Genomic DNA, 19,237 nt, shown 5'->3' with positions numbered 1-19,237 from the left:
GGCACCAGGGAGGCAACAGACCATCCTCAAGTCCCTCCTGCTGCCACAGAATCTTCTGTCCGTCCCTCGGACTATGGAGTCACCGACCACTACGGCTCTTCCAGACTTCGGTCTCCCCTGTCGAGTATCCTTGCCAACAGGTCCGCCACTCGGACTGGAAACGTCTTCTGCCCCGACAGTTCCCAAGAGGGTATACCTATTTGCAATAGGCACAGCCACTGGGGTCTCCTGTAGTCCACGTCCACTCCCCCCTGAAACAGTCTCCCACCTTCGCTCGACCTGGACCCTTGGCGTGACAGCCTCACAATAGGTCCTGTCGAGGAAACTCTCGCATTCTCGGATGGCCCTGAGGTCATCCAACTGCCTCTGCAACTCCACCACATGTCCCTTCAGGAGCTGCACCTGGACACAGTTCTTGCAGGTGTAGCTCCCAGAAGCTCCAGCGACGTCCCCGTCTTCCCACATCCTGCAGGAAACACACTGCACCAACTTTTCCGCCATCACCTTGTGCCTATAACCAGCTCTGGCTTAAAACAATTAGGGGATTGGACACATTAGAGGCAGGAAAAGATAATTAGGGGATTGGACACATTAGAGGCAGGAAACATGTTCCCAATGTTGGGGGAGTCCAGAACAAAGGGCCACAGTTTAAGAATAAGGGGTAGGCCATTTAGAACGGAGATGAGGAAGAACTTTTTCAGTCAGAGAGTGGTGAATGTGTGGAATTCTCTGCCTCAGAAGGCAGTGGAGGCCAGTTCGCTGGATGCTTTCAAGAGAGAGCTGGATAGAGCTCTTAAGGATAGCGGAGTGAGGGGGTATGGGGAGAAGGCAGGAACGGGGTACTGATTGAGAGTGATCAGCCATGATCGCATTGAATGGCGGTGCTGGCTCGAAGGGCTGAATGGCCTACTCCTGCACCTATTGTCTATTGTCTATTGTTAAAACTGCACACAATACTCCAGATGTGGTTTCACCGGGGCCCTGTGCAACTGCAGAAGGACCTCCTTTCAAATCATCTTGTTATGAAGGCCAACATGCCATTAGCTTTCTTCATTGCCTGCTGTACCTGCATGTTTACTTTCAGTGACTGGTGTAGAAGGACACCCAGGTCTTGTTGCACTTCCCCTTTTCTGACACCATTGAGATAATAATCTGCCTCCTTGTTCTTGCCGCCAAAGTAGATAACCTCACAACTATGCCTTTCTTTATGTTGGTTACATTGAACACTTCTTGTTCCAAATATACCGTGGCAACATTTCCCAACTCTCTCTTTGCTACATCAAAAATAACATCGCGACTACCTCTTGCAAACGTGTAGAACTCGTTTCACTAACTTTATTACTAACGTCCACCCTGTCCTCAAATTCACTTGGTTTGGTTCTCTCTTCCACAACCTCTCTACAACCCTGATGTGGTCATCCTCTACACACCCATTAACTCCCACAGTTATCTTCACGACACGTCCTCTTGACCCATCTTCTTTCAAAGATGCCATCCCTTTCTCTCAATGTTGTTGTCTCCCACCATGAAGCTTTCCAATCTAGGGCATCCAAGACGTGCTCTTCAGTGAATGTGGTTTCATCCCTGCTTTAGTGGATCGAGCCCTTGCTTGTGTCTCCACTGTGTCCTGAATTGTGGTTTTTGCCCCCCCCCCCCTCTCCACAAATGGAACATGGATGGAGTACCCCTATTTTTCACCTTTCAACCCACTAGCCTCTGCATCCAACGCACCATTCTTCAACATGTCTGCCATCTTCAACCTGATCGCACCACCGGCCAGATCCCCCATTCCAGACAGTCTGATGAAAAATTCCAACCTGAAATGTTGCCTATCCATGTCCTCCGGAGAGGCTATCTGACCTGCGGAATTATTCCAGCACTTTGTGTTCTGCGCAAGATTCCAGAATCTGCAGTACCAATCATATCTTCCCATCCCCATCATTTTCTGATTCTGTAAGAAAATAACTGCAGATGCTGGTACAAATCGAAGGTATTTATTCACAAAATGCTGGAGTCACTCTCTCTGAAACTCCTTGGTTTGCTCATCCCTTTCCACCCAAACCACTCCTTCCTCGTGAACTTTCTTCTGCAATCACAGCAGTTATACCTCCTGACCCAATAATTCCTCTCTCACTTCCATTCCAAGGAACCCAGCAGCCCCTCCAGGTTAATCAGAGGTTCATATGCATGTCCTCTAGCATTGTCCACTGTATTTGGGGCTCCCGATGTAGCCTCCTGCGCATTGGCGAGATAAAGTGATCATTTCACTAAACACCTGTTCCCTGTCTGCCAATGCTTGCTAACTCTTGTTTGCTAACTATTTGAACTCCCTTTCTGTTCCAATACCAGCCTTTCTGTCCTGGGCCTCCTCTATTGCCAGAGGGAGGCCACACAATAATTGGAAGAATAACACCTTATATTCCACTTGGGTGGTTTACAGTATGAATATTGAATGCTCCAATTTCAAGTAAAAAACTCACTACCATCTCCTACACCCATGCACAGGTAGTTCTCCCACCATCTTCCACTACCCTAGTCACCCTGTTCTGTTCCTCTCGTGCATACAATCATCTCCCATCCCCAACTCCTATATTGCTCTTTTGACCCCCTCTCTTTCCCAGCCACCTCCTCATCCCCTTCCACCCACATCGTACCCATCGGCTTTACCTTTCACTCTTTTTCTTTCTTCATCTGGCATTCTTTTGTCACCTTTTTACCTCTTCCCCTTACTCCATCCATCTGCCAATTATCTCCCTTTGCCTGTGTCCACCCATCACTTGCTAGGCTTTGCTCCAACCCCATTTCTCTATATCCCACCGTTTGCAGCTCTACTCCATCAGTCTGAAGAAGGTTCCCACACCAAAACATCTCCTGTCCATTCCCTCCACAGATGCTGCCTGATTTCCCCGATTATCTCCAGCACTTTGTTGTTTTGCTCAAGATACCAGCACCTGCTGTTTCTTGTGTCTCAATGTTAGAAGTGGGAGTGTGACGGAGAGTAAAAGTCATGAACAATTGGAGATTCAGAGTCGCAGTCATGGACCAAACAAAAGTGCTCTTCACAGCAGTCACCCAAATGGCCTCTGCTCTCCGTTGTGTAGTGGAAACAATATCATGAGCACTAAATGCGGCACAGGGGATTAGAAGAAATACAAGCAGAGCACTCCTTCACCTGTATTTGGGGCCTGGATGGTCATATGGGAACAAATGAAAGGAGATTGGAGAATGAACCCAGGAAACTGGAGAGCAACTTTGACCCACAGACCACAATCAGTGAGATTAGGTAACAACACCTTCTCCACAACGATTCTCAATACCAGTGCCCCCAAAGATGCGTTCTCAGTCCCCTACTATACTCCCTATGCACTCACAACTGTGCAACCAAATTTGGCTCCAACTCCATGTTCAAGTGTTCTGATGATACCACTGTGGTGGGCTGGAACACAAGCAATGACAAGACAGAGTAGAGGAAGGAGATAGTCACATGGTGGCAGGACACAACCTCTCCCTCAATGTCAACAAGATGAAGGAGCTATTCATCAGGAAGGGTGGTGGAACACATGCCCCATTCAACGTCAATGGTGCCAAGTGGAGGTGGTTGAGATCAGCAAATTTCCTTGGCATTAATATTACTAACAATCTGTTGTGGACCAACCGCATTGTGGTGGCTGTCAAGAAGGCACACCAAAGCCCCTGTTTCCTTTGGAGACTGAGGAAATTTGGCATGTCTCCAATGCCTGTTATAACTTTCTGCAAATGCAGCATAGAATGCAAACAGATCAACAGCAGGCATCAAGGGTGGCCACGGTGGTGCAGCGGTTGACTTGCTGTCTTACAGCACTTGCAGCACCGGAGACCCGGGTTCGATCCCGAGTACGGGTGCTGTCTGTACGGAGTTTGAACATTCTCCCCATGACCGCGTGGGTTTTCTTTGAGATCTTCTGTTTCTTCCCACACTCCAAAGACGTACAGGTGTAGGTAAATTAGCTTGGTCCAAGTGTAAATTGGCCCTAGAGTGTGTCGGATAGTGTTAATGTGCAGGATCGCTGGTCGGTGTGGACTCCGTAGGCCCAAGTGCCTGTTTCTGTGCTGTATCTCGAAACTAAGCTAAACAAAGATTTGACCACACCTCAGTACATGTGATGATAATAAAACTAAACCAAAACCAGTTCCTTTTAAAGTTTAAAGGGAAGAAGATGGGATGGTTTGTATAATGGTGGCATTAGCTTCAGATGACAGAATACGTTATTTGGTGGATCAGGGCAGTATATAAGAAAGTTGACTTAAGATATAATTCTAGAAATGGGAAGTACCAAATAACTTGTCTGTCTGTGAAAGCATTAGTTTAACTTGCCAGAGTGGAAATGTCAAAGGATGCCGAATGTCAATGGATCCTCCCCAGCCTACAAATGTTCAAATGTACAGCCCATATAATCGAATGAGCACCTGGGATGGATTGGCTGGCTACTACAGGGCTGCAGCAATCCTTTAGTTCGCAGTTGCATTTCTGACTTGTGAATTGTTTGGATTTCAAGCTGGAAAGGGTACAGAGATTTACGAGGATGTTGCCAGGACTAGAGGGTCTGAGGTGTAGGGAGAGGTTGAGTAGCCTGGGACTCTATTATCCAGAGTGCAGGAAGGTGAGGGGTGATCTTATAGAGGTATATAAAATCATGAGAGGAATGGATCGGGTAGATGCACAGAGTCTCTTGCCCAGATTAGGGGAATCGAGGACCAGGGGACATAGGTTTAAGGTCAAGGGGACAAGATTTAATAGGAATCTGAGGGGTAACTTTTTCACACAAAGGGTGGTGGGTGTATGGAACAAGCTGCCAGCGGAGGTAGTTGAGGCTGGGACTACCCTAACATTTAAGAAGCAGTTAGACAGGTACATGCATAGGACAGGTTTGAACCAAACGCAGACAGGTTGTCCTAGTGTAGCTGGGATCCATTGGCTGGTGTGGGCAAGTTGGGTCGAAAGGGCCTGTTTCCACATTGTATCACTCTATGATTTTAAAAGGTTCACAGAAACTGAATCCTGCTCTACCCAGGGACAACCTGTATCTGCCTAAGATTTGAGAACAAGGACAAGAGTTATTATGTGAAAACCTATAGCTCTTGTAATGGCTTCATGGAAATGAACCTTTGTGCCATGGCTCCACTGAAAACAGAATGAATAAGGCAGGAATCATCTTGAAGCTGCTGCCTTTTACTAGGGGAATCAAGAATCAGAGGACATAGGATTAAGATGAGAGGGGGAAGATTTAATAGGAACCTAAAGGGCAACTGTATTTTACAGAGGGATAATCTGCCAGAGGAGGTAGTTGAGGCAGGTACTATAACAACATTTAAAATACATTTGGACAGACACATTAGATAGGATATGGGCCAAACACAGGCAGGTGGGACTGGTAGATGGTTGATGCCCATCTTGGTCAGCATGGGCAGGTTGGGCTGAAGGGCTTTTTTTCCATGCTGTGTGACCCTAAGCAGGAAGTTCTTCACCAAAGCTCTAGACTGTAAAATTTGGTGCAATCGTTTTTCTGTACCCATCCTGATAAAGGGGGATTTTAATGCAAAACCAAAATGCTACTGAAGCTAGAAATCCTCAGTAAGTAGTGAACACGTTGAGAATACTAGGCCCTACAGTCAGTATGTGCAAGGAAAAAAAACAAATTAACTTTTTAGGTCAATGATGTCAAGATAGTGATTGCTGTAAGCATTATATCTGCATCAATAATCTGTCATTATTTCCAATTCTGCATAAGTGATCGCTCCTGCTGTACTGCTTAGTTTTTCCATTTCCTGAATCAGTATCCATTGCGCTGCACAATGTAAAACTCTTTGATATTTGATGAACCATAGCCCTGTTTTGCATTGAACACAATTGACGGAGCAAGAGTGTTTCCAAAATTAATTTTACTTCAGACTATCAACAACCGACTGAAAGAGATTTCCTTCCATCAAATTGAACCAGATATAACCTAGCTTAGAAACATAGAAAGAATATTTTGCAAACCATTGCATCACCCACTTCCTGATCTTGTTAGATTTGATTTGATTGCACTGTTGTCTGTGTCCTTTAAATGATGAATGACACTCTGTCTATATTAATCTGAATATCCGGGCCACTGCTGCGCAGCCATAACTTTAAACTCTCCTTTGTCAGTAACACTTTTGTTCTCGTATGGTGCTGGAGTTTGGAGCAACAAGTCAACTTTGAAACTGTCTTTGGCACATCGCACAATGAAACTAAAATGAGCACACATTGCTTGCCAGGCCTCTGGTCAGAAGAATGGGTGGAATTTTTTATTTTTTTTAAGCTGAGAAACTAATTGAAGTAAAGACCGAACTTAGCTCATTCACGAGGCAGAGTATGTAAGAATATGGGTGCCACATGCAGTTCTGAAGGCAAATTGTATTCTGTCTTTAATTAAGAAGGGGTTGTACAGAAGTAAGGAACCCTTGCTGAGATTGTACAGGGCTTTGGTCATTGTACTGTTCCTGCTGTTTAAGTCAATCCTGGGTAGGTTTGCTACATTGATTATTGGATGAGTGAAGTCCCATTGGATGAGTGAAGAGGAGGCTAAGTATATGAAGCCGAATTTAGACGATAAATATTGGTCCCATTTTCTGCATATTCTCTGCCTCCATCATATCCCCAGCAGTTTATTCCAGGCACCCACCATCTTCCGCAGAGCAAAAAAAACATGCTTTGTACTTCTGATTTGGACTTTGCTCCTCTCGCCTTAAAGATATATTATCTAGTATTTTATATTTCAATTCCAGGTAAAGGTTTGTGTCTGTCTATCCTATAGATGCCTCTCATAACGTTATATACTTCTATCAGGTCTCTCCTCGACCTTCGGCATTCCAGAGAAAACAATCCAAGTCTGACCAGCCTCTCCTTGTATTTAATACCCTCTAATCTAGGCAGCATTCGGAGAAACCACCCTTCCCAGTCTCCTCATCCTCCAAGTAAGGAGGTGACCAGAACTGCACGCAATACTCCAAATGCAGTCTGCCCAAAATCTTTTAGTGCTGCATCATGACTTCCTGAGTTTTTATACTCATTATCTCAACCAATGAAAGCAAGCATACTACACTACTTGTTTCCTACTTGTGTACTATATGCTTGCCTGCCATATATCGCTCTATCTATTCGTGTTGCCACTTTCAGGGAGTTATGGACTTGAACGCCAAGATCCCTCTGCACATCAATGCTGTTAAGGGTCTTGTCATTAATTGTATATTTTCCTATTGCATTCGACCTTCTAAAGTGCAACACCTCATACTTGCTCTGATTAATCTCCATCTGCCATATCTCCACCCAGTTCCATAGCTGATCCATATCCCACTGTATACCGGATGGTGCTTTGATGGCAGCCTTGCCTATAGTCTGTCTGTCCTTTTCATCTCTTTTTTTGTTATTTTTGGTGAGTTTTAAAAGTATATGTTGATGTTCTCTGGTTTGTTTTATGTGGGGGGGTGGGTGGGGGGGGGGGGGGGGGGGGGGGGTCAGGGGAAACCTTTTTTCAATCTCGGATATGCGATTGTTTTTCGGATCGTATCTGGTTGCTCAGCAGCCTAACATCGTGGAGTTGGAGGCCTTGCCCGGGACTGACTGTGAGCCCCACCACAGGGCATGGACTTGCCATCGGAGCCGATTCCTTGCCTGGGATCGACGCTCCAACCGCAGCCTGTGGACCTTTACATCAAGGAGCTTGCAGTCTCGGGTTGTGACCGAAGTCGGGAAGCTCCAAAGCCGCACGAAGTTCGACAAGCCCCGACCCGGGGTCCAATCGCTCGGCGTGGGGGAGCGAGATGCCCCCCCGATGCAGGAGCTTGATCGCCCCGATGAGGAAGGCCCGATCGCCGGCTACGGGTGTAAGATCATCCCGTCAACGGCAGGTTAGAGGCCCCCGACCGCTGGAGGACAAAGAAGGGAAGAGATTGAACTTTCTATCACCTTCCATTACAGTGAGGAATTCAGAGGAGTCACTGTGGTGGATGTTCATGTTAAAATGTATTTTGTGTGTTCTGTTGCTTTTTATTGTTATGACTGTATGGCAAATGAAATTCCTCGTATGCTGCAAAATATACTTGGCTAATGAAGTATGATTATGATTATGATGATACTTTGACTGCTTTCCAAACCGTCTGCGACCCCAGCATTTTTTGTATCATCTGCAAACTCACTAACTAACCCAGCTGCTTTTATGTCCAAGTCATTTATATATATCACAAACAACAGAGGTACCAACACAGATCCCTGAGGAACTCCTCCAGCCTAGCAAATCACTCTCCTTTTCAATTTCTCCCACTCTCTTGACACTGAAAGGGGGCAGACAGCAACTGCTTATCGTTTAAATGCTTCTGACCTTCTTCCGCCTCTCAGCTTTCAAATGCCTTGGCAAATCACTCACCTTTTAAATTCTCTCTTAACACTGAAAAAGACCTGAAGAGATACTGAAATTGGCTTACGAAAATACATGTAGACAACATCTACCATCCTATCCTCATCGATCACCATCATCACCTACTCAAAAAGGTTACTAAGACATGATCTGCTGCATACAATGCCATGCTAACCGTCTCAATGGGAATAACTCTGATCCCAAGAATCCTCTCCAGCACTTTGTGTCTTTTTTTGTAAACCACATATGCAGTTCCTTGTATCTTCCCTCATTTACCATTGAGAGGTCCTACCTTCACACCGATTGCCCTCTTGTTTTTTATGTAGGTATAAAAAGCCTCCCAATTATCTTTAATCCAAATCTATTTTGTGACCCCTTTTGGCTCTTCTAATCACCTATTGGAGTTCTTCCCTTCTTGCTTTATATTCTCCTCAGGCACTATTTGATTTAATTATTTTAAACCTTGCATATGCTTTTTTTTTCTCTTTTTGACCAAATTTACAACCAGTTCTGAAACCTGCAATGTGCCCAGGCAGAAAGTGAGGTATCGTTACTCAAGTCTGGGTTTGATCTCGTTGCAGGATTTTAGTCTGGTGCAGGAAGTCACAGGAAGACAGGGTCAGAGTGGAAAGGAGAATTAAAGTGACTGGAAATGAGAAAATATAGATCAAAATGACTGAATGCAAAGCTATTGCCCAGTCTGGGTTTGGTTTATGCAATGCAGAAGCAACAAAGTTATTCAAGTGTAAACACATCTTGGTTGGAATATTACTCGGAATTTAATAGATTGCCTAATGTCTGCAAATCCTTCTCTGCTCTTAAGTTCTTTCTATGTAAGAGGGACAATGACACTGTCTAATTCAAGAGTTCCTGATGCTTCTCAGTGTTTGGAGGATTTATTTTTTTAATAAGATCCATGATGGTCTTTCTTATTGTATTGTTGGCATATCATCTTTCACTGATCGTTCTAATAAATTTGCCAAACATGTCATACCTGCACAGAAATCTCACTCTTACAAGACCCTTTCCCTGATCTTGACAACGTCGAGAGGGATCCTTTTGGCCTTGCAGATTTCCTAGATTCATTTGTTTTAATTGTCTAAGTAAAATCATAACTGTCATGTGACTTCTCAATTCTTGCATTCTTCTTTGCAACAAATTGACTTTGTAACACGCAGGCAATAATCTTTGCAGATGTTCTTTGACATTATTTTTATAGCTCCTTGAATGTTGCACAAAACTTCCACGGCTTAACGATTAATGATTTGTTTTTAAAGATGCTGAAACACGAAATGAATGGTAAATATGAATAGAGTTGCAATAAAAATCTAAAAATGTATAATAATGTTTGGAAGGGGAACTTCACTGCACTGATAAAACTTGCCAGGTTACTTTGACCTTATAGATGTTGGAACAGTTCCAATGAATTCAAATAGGGCTCAAATGGATTACGGGAAAGTCAGAACATAGTTTTGTGTAAACTATGGTTTTTAAATTTTTGGCCTGGAGAGGACAAAAGCATGATAAAAATATGTTGTTCTTTTTGCAATATTGCAAAATTTTAGTCTGAGGAATTAATGATATTTCTGTAACTGTCTATATATCACAGGAAGTCTGCAGTTTCAAGCACATGTATGATTTTTAACCAGCAAGTTGATTTGTTCTCTTACAGTGCCCTCCATAATGTTTGGGACAAAGACCCATCATTTATTTATTTGCCTCTGCACTCCACAATTTGAGATTTGTAATAGAAAAAATTACATGTGGTTAAAGTGCACATTATCAGATTTTAATAAAGGCCATTTTTATACATTTTGGTTTCACCATGTAGAAATTACAGCAGTGTTTATACATAGCCCCTCCCCCCTATCAGGGCAACATAATGTTTGGGACACAGCAATGTCATGTAAATGAAAGTAGTCATGTTTAGTATTTTGTTGCATATCCTTTGCATGCAATGACTGCTTGAAGTCTGCGATTCATGGACATCACGAGTTGCTGGGTGTCTTCTCTGGTGATACTCTGCCAGGCCTGTTTTGCAGCTATCTTTAGCTTCTGCTTGTTTTGGGGGCTAGTCCCCTTCAGTTTTCTCTTCAGCATATACAAGGCATTCTCAATTGGGTTCAGATCAGGTGATTGACTTGACCACTCAAGAATTGACCATTTTTTAGCTTAGAAAAACTCCTTTGTTGCTTTAGTAGTATATTTGGGATCATTGTCGTGCTGTAGAATGAACCGCCGGTCAATGAATTTTGAGGCATTTGTTTGAACTTGAGCAGATAGGATGTGTCTATACACTTCAGAATTCATTATGCTACAACCATCAGCAATTGTATCATCAATGAAGATAAGTGAGCCAGTACCTTCAACAGCCGTACATGCCCAGGCCATAACACCCCCACCACCGTGTTTCACAGACTGGGTGGTATGCTTTGGATCTTGGTCAATTTCTTCTCTCCTCCATACTTTGCTCTTGCCATCACTCTGATATAAGTTAATCTTCATCTCATCTGTCCACAAGACCATTTTCCAGAACTGTGGTTGCTCTTTTAAGAACTTCTTGGCAAACTGTAACCTGGCCATCCTCTTTTTGCAGCTAGCCTGTGGTTTGCATCTTGCAAAGTAGCCTCTGTATTTCTGTTCATTAAGTCTTCTGCAGACAGTGGTCATTGACAAATCTACACCTGACGCCTGGAGTATTTCTGATGTGTCAGACAGGTGTTTGGGGATTTCTCTTTATTATAGAGAGAATTCTTCTGTCATCAGATGTGGAGGTCTTCCTGGCCTGCATTTGCGATTAGTAAGCTCACCAGTGCTCTCTTTCTTCTTAATGATGTTCCAAACAGTTGATTTTGGTAAGCCTAAGGTTTGGCTGATGTCTCTAACAGCTTTATTCTTGTTTCTCAGTCTCATAATGTCTTTTTGTCTTTCAATGGCACAACTTTGGTCTTCATGTTGATAAACAGCAATAAAAGTTTCCAAAGATGATGGAAAAACCAGAGGAAAGACTAGGTGCTGAGAGCTCTGTTATACTTGCATTGAAGAGGCAATTAAGCACACCTGAGCAATTACAAACGCCTGTGAAGCCAAGTGTCCCAAACATTATGGTGCCCTGAAATGGGGGGGGATTATGTATAAACACTGCTGCAATTTCTACATGGTGAAACCAAAATGTACAAAAATGGCCTTTAATAAAATCTGACAATGTGCACTTGAACCACATGTTATTTTTCTTCTATTGCAAATCTCAAATTGTGGAGTACAGAGGCAAATAAATAAATGATGGGTCCTTGTCCCAAACATTATGGAGGGCACTGAATGATCAGTTCCTGATGGAAATGGTCCAACTAAGCAAATGCAAATCACATTAGTTGTACGCAAGCTCTTGAGGTCAATCAGAAAGCAGTTTAAACTATTTGTAAATTTATGGGTTCAGGTGAGAAATAGAAATTGAGGAAAACTAAAAAAAAATCACTTTGTTTTATGATGGTCTTGCCCCAGTAAACATGTAATATTTGAGATCTGAGATTTGGTTTTCGCTGACACAGATGGAAACCATTTATATATGTGTGAAATTGATTTATAAATGGAATGTTAAAATTTTGCTTATGATATCCACTTCATGTCCGCAACTATTATTTCTACTTGTCACAATTTAGTAATGCTTTACAATACAGAACTTTATTGTCATTCGGTACAGATACCGAACGAAATTACATTTCCAGCAGTCACAGAATACAACAAAAAAGAAAAGAACATCCATCACAGTGACTCCAAACACCCCCTCACTGTGATGGAAGGCAACAAAACTTCCACGCTCGTCCCCCCACGCCCACGGACAGACAGACAGCTCGACCCCTACCGAGGCGACCGACACGCACAGCCCCCGCAAGGGGTGGAAGGCCCCGCGGCCGAGCCGCACCGGGCACTGAATCGTCCCGTTGCCGAACCGCGCCGGCGATGTTAAGTCCAGAGGCCGAGCCGCGCCGGGCGATGGAAGGCCCCGCGGCCGAGCCGCGCCGGCGATGTTAAGTCCAGAGGCCGAGCCGCGCCGGGCGATGGAAGGCCCCGCGGGCGATGGAAGGCCCTGCGGCCGAGCTGCGCCCCAGGGAAGAGACCTAAAAAAAGAAAGGTTCCCCCCCCACCCCCCCCCCCCCCCCCCAAACATACACAGTCAAAAACAGAAACAAAAACCATCCCAACACCGACACACAAACAAAAAAAAAAGGAAAAAAGACAAACAGACTGCCAGCGAGCCGCAGCCGTTAGGCGCAGCCACACGTGAAGCCACAAAGAAAATTATTTTCTTTGTAGAAACATCGGCATTTGAAATGTAGAAATAAAGAACTGTAGGGGCTGGTTAATACACAAAAGGACACAAAGTGCTGGAGCACCTCAGCAGGTCAGGCAGCATCTCTGGAGAACATGGATAGGTGACAGTTCGGTTCAGCATCCTTCTTCAGACTCAAGGTGTCAACCCAAAACACAACCTATCCATATTCTCCAGAGATGCCACTTGACCCACCTAGTTACTCCAGCACTTTATGTCCTTTTCAAGATTTGAAATATTGCATTAACCCTTTCAAAATTATGCCATTTATAGACAATAGACAATATGTGCAGCAGTAGGCCACTCGTCCCTTCGAGCCAGCACCGCCATTCACCATGATCATGGCTGATCATGCACATGGCTGATTATGTACTACTTGCTGCCATTGTGTTTTGGCCAAATTATTTTCCTCTGTGTTTATCAAGTACGTTTTATGCAATAAACATCAGGATACGATTCTTTAGTCTTCTCTAATTAATCTGTCAAATACGTTAAATTTTGATCAACACCATTCTCATAAATTATCTGGTTTGTTTATCCACTGCTGGTAAAGAGAGCCAAAGGTACAGTGCATTCAGAAAGTATTTAGACTCCTTCACTTTTTCCACATTTTGTTATATTACAGCCTTATTTTTAAATGGATTAAATTCATTTTTTATCATCAATCTACACACAATACCCCATAATAAAAAAAGCGAAAAAAGATGTTTAGAAATTTTTGTAATTAAAAAGAAATAACTATCACATTTACATAAGTATTCAGACCCTTTACTCAGTAATTTGTTGAGGCACATTTGGCAGCGATTACAGCCTCAAGTCTTATTGGGTATGACGCTACAAGCTTGGCACACCTGTATTCGGGTAATTTCTCCCATTCTTCTCTGCAGATCCTCTCAAGCTCTGTCATGTTGGATGGGGAGCGTCGATGCACGGCTATTTTCAGGTCCCTCCAGAGATGTTCGATCGGGTTCAAGTCCGGCCTCTGGCTGAGCCACTCAAGGGCATTCACAGACTTATCACAAAGCTACTCCTGCATTGTCTTGGCTGTGTGCTTAGGGTCGTTGTCCTGTTGGAAGGTGAACCTTCGCCCCAGTCTGAGGTCCAGAACGCTCTGGAGCAGGTTTTCATCAAGGATCTCTCTGTACTTTGCTCCGTTCATCTTTCCCTCGATCCTGACTAGTCTCTCAGTTCCTGCCACTGAAAAACATCCCCACAGCATGATGCTGCCACCACCATGCTTCACCGTAGGTATGGTATTGGCCAGGTGATGAGCGGTGCTTGGTTTCCTCCAGACATGACGCTTGGCATTCAGGCCAAAGCCAGACATGACGCTTGGCGTTCATCAGACCAGAGAATCTTGTTTCTCATGGTCTGAGAGTCCTTTAGGTGCCTTTTGGCAAACACCAAGCGGGCTGTCATGTGCCTTTTACTGAGAAGTGGCTTCCGTCTGGCCACTCTACCATAAAGGCCTGATAGTTGTCCTTCTGGAAGGTTCTCCCATCTTTACAGAGGAACTCTGGAGCTCTGTCTGAGTGATCATCGGGTTCTTGGTCACCTCCCTGACCAAGGCCCTTCTCCCCCAATTGCTCGGGACCTGCAATGCTGCAGAAATTGTTTTATACCATTCCCCAGATCTGTGTCCCAACACAATCATATCTCGGAGGTCTACGGACAATTCCTTCATCCTCATGGCTTGGTTTTTGCTCTGTCATGCACTGTCAACTGTGGGACCTTATTTTGACAGGTGTGTGCCTTTCCAAATCATGTCCAATCAATTTCATTTACCACTGGTGGACTCCAATCAAGTTGTAGAAACATCTCAAGGATAATCAATGGAAACAGGATGAACATAAGCTCAATTTTGAGTGTCATAGCAAAGGGTCTGAATACTTATGTAAATGTGATATTTCAGTTATTTCTTTTTAATTACTTTGCAAAAATTTCTAAACACCTGTTTTCGCTTTTTCATTCTAGGGAACTGTGTGTAGATTGATGATTAAAAAAATGAATTTAATCCTTTTTAAAATAAGGCTAATGTAAATGTGGAAAAAGTGAAGTGGTCTCAATACTTTCTGAATGCACTGTACCCTGTCTTTATTTCCTCCTAAGAAAGACACAAAGTGCTGGAGTAACTGAGTGGGTCAAGCAGCATCTGACGTTTCGGGTCAGGACCCTTCTTCAGACTGAAGACGAAGACTGAGTCACTGTCTGAAGAAGAGCTCCGACCCAAAATGTCACCCATCCTTTTACTCCAGAGATGCTGCCTGACCTGCTGTGTTATTCTAGCATTTTGTGTCTATCTTTGGTATAAACCAGTATCTGCATTTCTTTGTTTCTACTTTTCTTTATTTCATCTTAGTTTACTTTATGGCCTCTTCCAAGATTATTCAGTCCATCCAGTCTATGTTGGCTTTCATAGGACTTCTAACCTTTAGTTATTTCTTTACTTCTTTTCCATTTCTCTTCTATTTCTCCACTTATTTCTCTGCAATCTTTTCTCTACCACATGCGCTTGACTTCCCACTGATTCTCCTGCTACCCAATGGCACTAGAGATAATTTGTATCAGCCAACTAATCTATTAGCATGCCTTTGAAATGCAGAAGGAAACCAACGAACTCTGAACAAGCCCACAGTGGCCACAGCAAGAATGTACAAACATTACTTGCAAAACACCAAAGTTTGACAGTGAATCTGAGCCTTTGGCACCAAGCCCAAACTATCATGCCAGGTGCTAAATTAGTTGTTTCCAGTATACAATCTGCCTTCATGATCCCACTATATTATATCCCACCGTCACTTCTCAGCATCACACCATACATTGAATCCCTGAGCTCCACCCCACTGTAACTCCTTACTTTATTTATTTACTGACTTTTTGTGTACCTGCCGTGCAGTGAAATCATTTCTCTACATTTAATTTGCTGCTTCCACTCATGTTTATTTTTTTAAATTTCTAGTTCCCATTGCTCCATGATTTACATGATGGGGGAGGGGGGCTCTGTTTCATTAAACAATTAATGCACTAATAGCTGCCTGACTCTGTTGCAGCGTCCTTTCAATTTTGTCACTGATTCGTGGTCATTGCTGTTCGTAATGCTTAGTATCATAGAATTGTTGTGGGGCAGGAAGAGGCGATTTAACCCAATGAGTCCATATCACCTTTGCTGGAGAGCAATCTATTCAGTTCCATTACCTACACCATTCCTGTCACTCTCAAGCACCTGTATCACTTAAAGCTCTGATCCGTGCAGTGGTGTTGGATTCTGTAGGTTCAGATCTCTCTTAGTAATCTTTTTTGTTGTTTCTGTTAATTCCCCCTAATCACAAGAGGATCTGGTATGAGAAGGAGGAACAGAGGTTACCCCTCCAAGATTCAAAATTACTGCTGGAGGGACCCCTTGCAACCAACTGAACACACATACACTTTTAGAAAACTCTCATTCAATATGAGCTTGATTTTTAGAGTTTGCCAGGTGTCTCTGGTGACAGTTTGACAGCCCACACAGGCAGCTACTTTCTTCTAATTCTGAGATTTTACGACTTCTTTCGTTGAGTTATTCCACTGTTGCGGGCCTTATATTTAACTGCTTTAATATTTGGAATTCCCTTCATAAACCATTCCAATCTCTACACGCTTCTACTACTTTTATGATGCTCCTCAAAACTCACTTTGAGAATTTTTGGGTCATTTTTGGGTCATTTGTCCCATTAAAGTATGTAGTTGATTTTTCTAAATTGTATCAGTTATGAGCAACTCTACTAACTTAAAGATGACAGCATCCACTCATTCATAAGTATATATTCCTTTTTATGGATGTGGATGTAGCTGTTGGAGTTGGTTCTTAGGTTTGTAACCAATTTTCAACCTGTTCTAGTACCTTTTTACGTTTGGAAAGCGAGGGGTTTTCGGGGCTAAAAGGCAGATAGAATGGAAGATTTTGTGTGTGGAATGGCATGCAAGTAGGAATAAAATGAAACAATTAGTTTATTTTAGAGATGCATCGCATAAAACAGGCCCTTCATCCCACCGAGTCCACGCTGACCAGCGATCCCTGTACACTAGCTAACACACTGGCGACAATTTACAACCAAAGCCAATTACCTTACAAACCTAGACACAAAATGCTGGAGTAACTCAGCGGGACAGGCAGCATCTCTGGAGAGAAGGAATGGGTGACGTTTTGGGTTGAAACCCTTCTTCAGACTAATGTCAGGGGAGTGGGAGGTACATAGATAAGGAAGTGTAAGGTGTAAAAATAGGACAAAGGGAATGGAGATCAAGGACAATATAGAATAGATCATTGTTAGCTAGGAGAAGGTAACAACAAAGCAAACAGAGATAAAATGTAGTCGGAGACAGTAAGACTGGTCAGAAAACTGGGAAGGGGGAGGGGTTGGAGAGAAAGGGAAAGCAAGGGTTACTTGAAGATAGAAGTCAATGTTCATACCGCTGAGGTGTAAGCTGCCCAAGTGAAATATGAGGTGCTGTTCCTCCAATTTGCGCTGGGCCTCACTGACAATGGAGGAGGTCCAGGACAGAAAGGTCAGTGAAGGAGTGGGTGTTTAATTGTTTAGCAATCGGGAGATCAGGTAGGTTTAGGCAGACTGAGCGAAGGTGTCCTGCTGAGTTACTCCAGCATTTTGTGTCTATCTTCGATTTAAACCAGCATCTGCAGTTCCTTCCGACACATTTATCCTACAAAGCTTTATGTCTTTGGAATGTGGGAGGGAACCAGAGCACCCGGGGAACTCCCTTGCAGTCATGGGGAGAACGTACAAACTCCGTACAGACAGCACCTGTAGTCAGGATCAAACCCGGTTCTCTGGCAATGTAAGGCAGCAACTCTAATGCTGCGCCACCGTGCCGCCTTATACATCAGAGAATGCATGAGAATTGAATGATGGGGAACTATATAGGCAGAGTTGGTTAGAAAAGGTTTTGGAGTGAAGGATTAACATCTATGGTAAACTTAATTGGCAAATAAAGTTGAAAAGATGCAAGTTTTTTTGAGAAGGAATGAGAAAAAGGGTTAAAGAATGAAAGGAAAATAAGCCTTTAAACCATCATGGATAAAGGCAAACTGTTTTGTAAAGAAAACTCACAAAGAAGGGCCATTTGAAAAGTAAATCATGAGCAGGCATTTCAACAGAATAATACTGTAATTGAGGAACAGGCCATTTAAAATAAAAACCTACAGAAAATAGCCTCTTGTAATAGACTTGAAATGAGCATTAAACTGAGAGTAGGTAGCCGACTATTCAGAATAGCTAAACAAAAATAGAATGGAGATAGCAGAAATAAAGTGGTAAGAAAAAATTATGTGAAATGGGGCTTAAAATTCAATTAGGAGGAATAAAAACAATGGGGGTTATAAAAAATGGAGGAGGGAGAAAGTGGCAGGCTCTACTTTTATGAATAGTTGTACTTCAATAATAAAAATAGTTGTGGAAATACTGCTTTTCTGCAGGGTTCACACATACGGTTAGAGTAATAGAGCTCTGGCTCAGTGACTATATGCCAATCAACAAGCACCTGATAGCTAGCCTTCTACTTTTAATGTATGGGTTTATTCATTTTGTATTCTATTGTGATCTCAAATTAGTGCTGTTCGGAATCAGCCATCTCCATTAAACCTGCACAAACCCGTGGATTAAATGTAAAAGGCTAGTAGAAATAAATAGTGAGCCCTTTTAATTAATTCACTGGAAGTGGGCACAGTTGACTAATTCAGCATTTGTTGGTTCTGGCAATTAGTTCTGGGATGAACAAGGTCAAGTTTACTGCCATATGTACAGGTATGGTGAGATACAGCTACAATGCAAAATCTTACCTGCAGCAGAATCACAGGCACATAAACTCAGTCAAGCACGCAAAAACAAATCATACATAAGTTTACATAAATTACACGCAATTCTAAAAGAAGATGACAGTGCAAACAACAAGACATTAATGCAAAAGCATAATTGAAAAAAAAAATCAAAAGTAGTGCATAAATCGGGCCATGGTGTTCTGTTGTTGTGGTAGTTTTCGGATTGTGCAGAATCTAATAATTGTAAGAAAGTGTTCGTTCCTGAACCTGGTGGTGTGGGACTTCAGGGTCCTGTACCTCCTCCCCGCTGACAGTGCGGGAAGAGGAATGGTGGGGATCCGTGATGGATGCCACCTTCTTGAGGCGGAGCCTCTTGCAGATGATTTCAATGGAAGGGAAGTTGTGTAGGAAAATAACTGCAGATGCAAGTACAAATCGAAGGTATCACAAAATGCTGGAGTAACTCAGCGGGTCAGCCAGTATCTCAGGAGAGAAGGAATGGATGATGTTTCGGGTCGAGACCCTTCTTCAGACTGATCAATGGAAGGGAAGGTTGGTCTCATGATGGACTAGGACAGTCGATTACTCTCTATATCCATACCAGGCCATGGTGCAACCAGTCCAGATGCTTTCTACAGTACAATTGTGGAAGTTTGTCAGATTATTCAAAAATTGCCA

At 43.2% G+C, this 19,237-nt stretch overlaps 1 protein-coding gene across 1 annotated transcript in view; it reads left to right on the top strand.

The window, feature by feature from the left end:
- The window catches only part of npr2 (natriuretic peptide receptor 2), a 161,937-nt gene that overhangs the window by 38,887 nt on the left and 103,813 nt on the right, over positions 1-19,237 (top strand). The window lies entirely within an intron of this gene.

The sequence above is a fragment of the Rhinoraja longicauda genome, chromosome 1 (genome assembly GCF_053455715.1).
Source record: "Rhinoraja longicauda isolate Sanriku21f chromosome 1, sRhiLon1.1, whole genome shotgun sequence".
Classification (NCBI taxonomy): Eukaryota; Metazoa; Chordata; class Chondrichthyes; order Rajiformes; family Arhynchobatidae; genus Rhinoraja; species Rhinoraja longicauda.
This window is presented reverse-complemented; position numbering and strand designations above follow the sequence as displayed.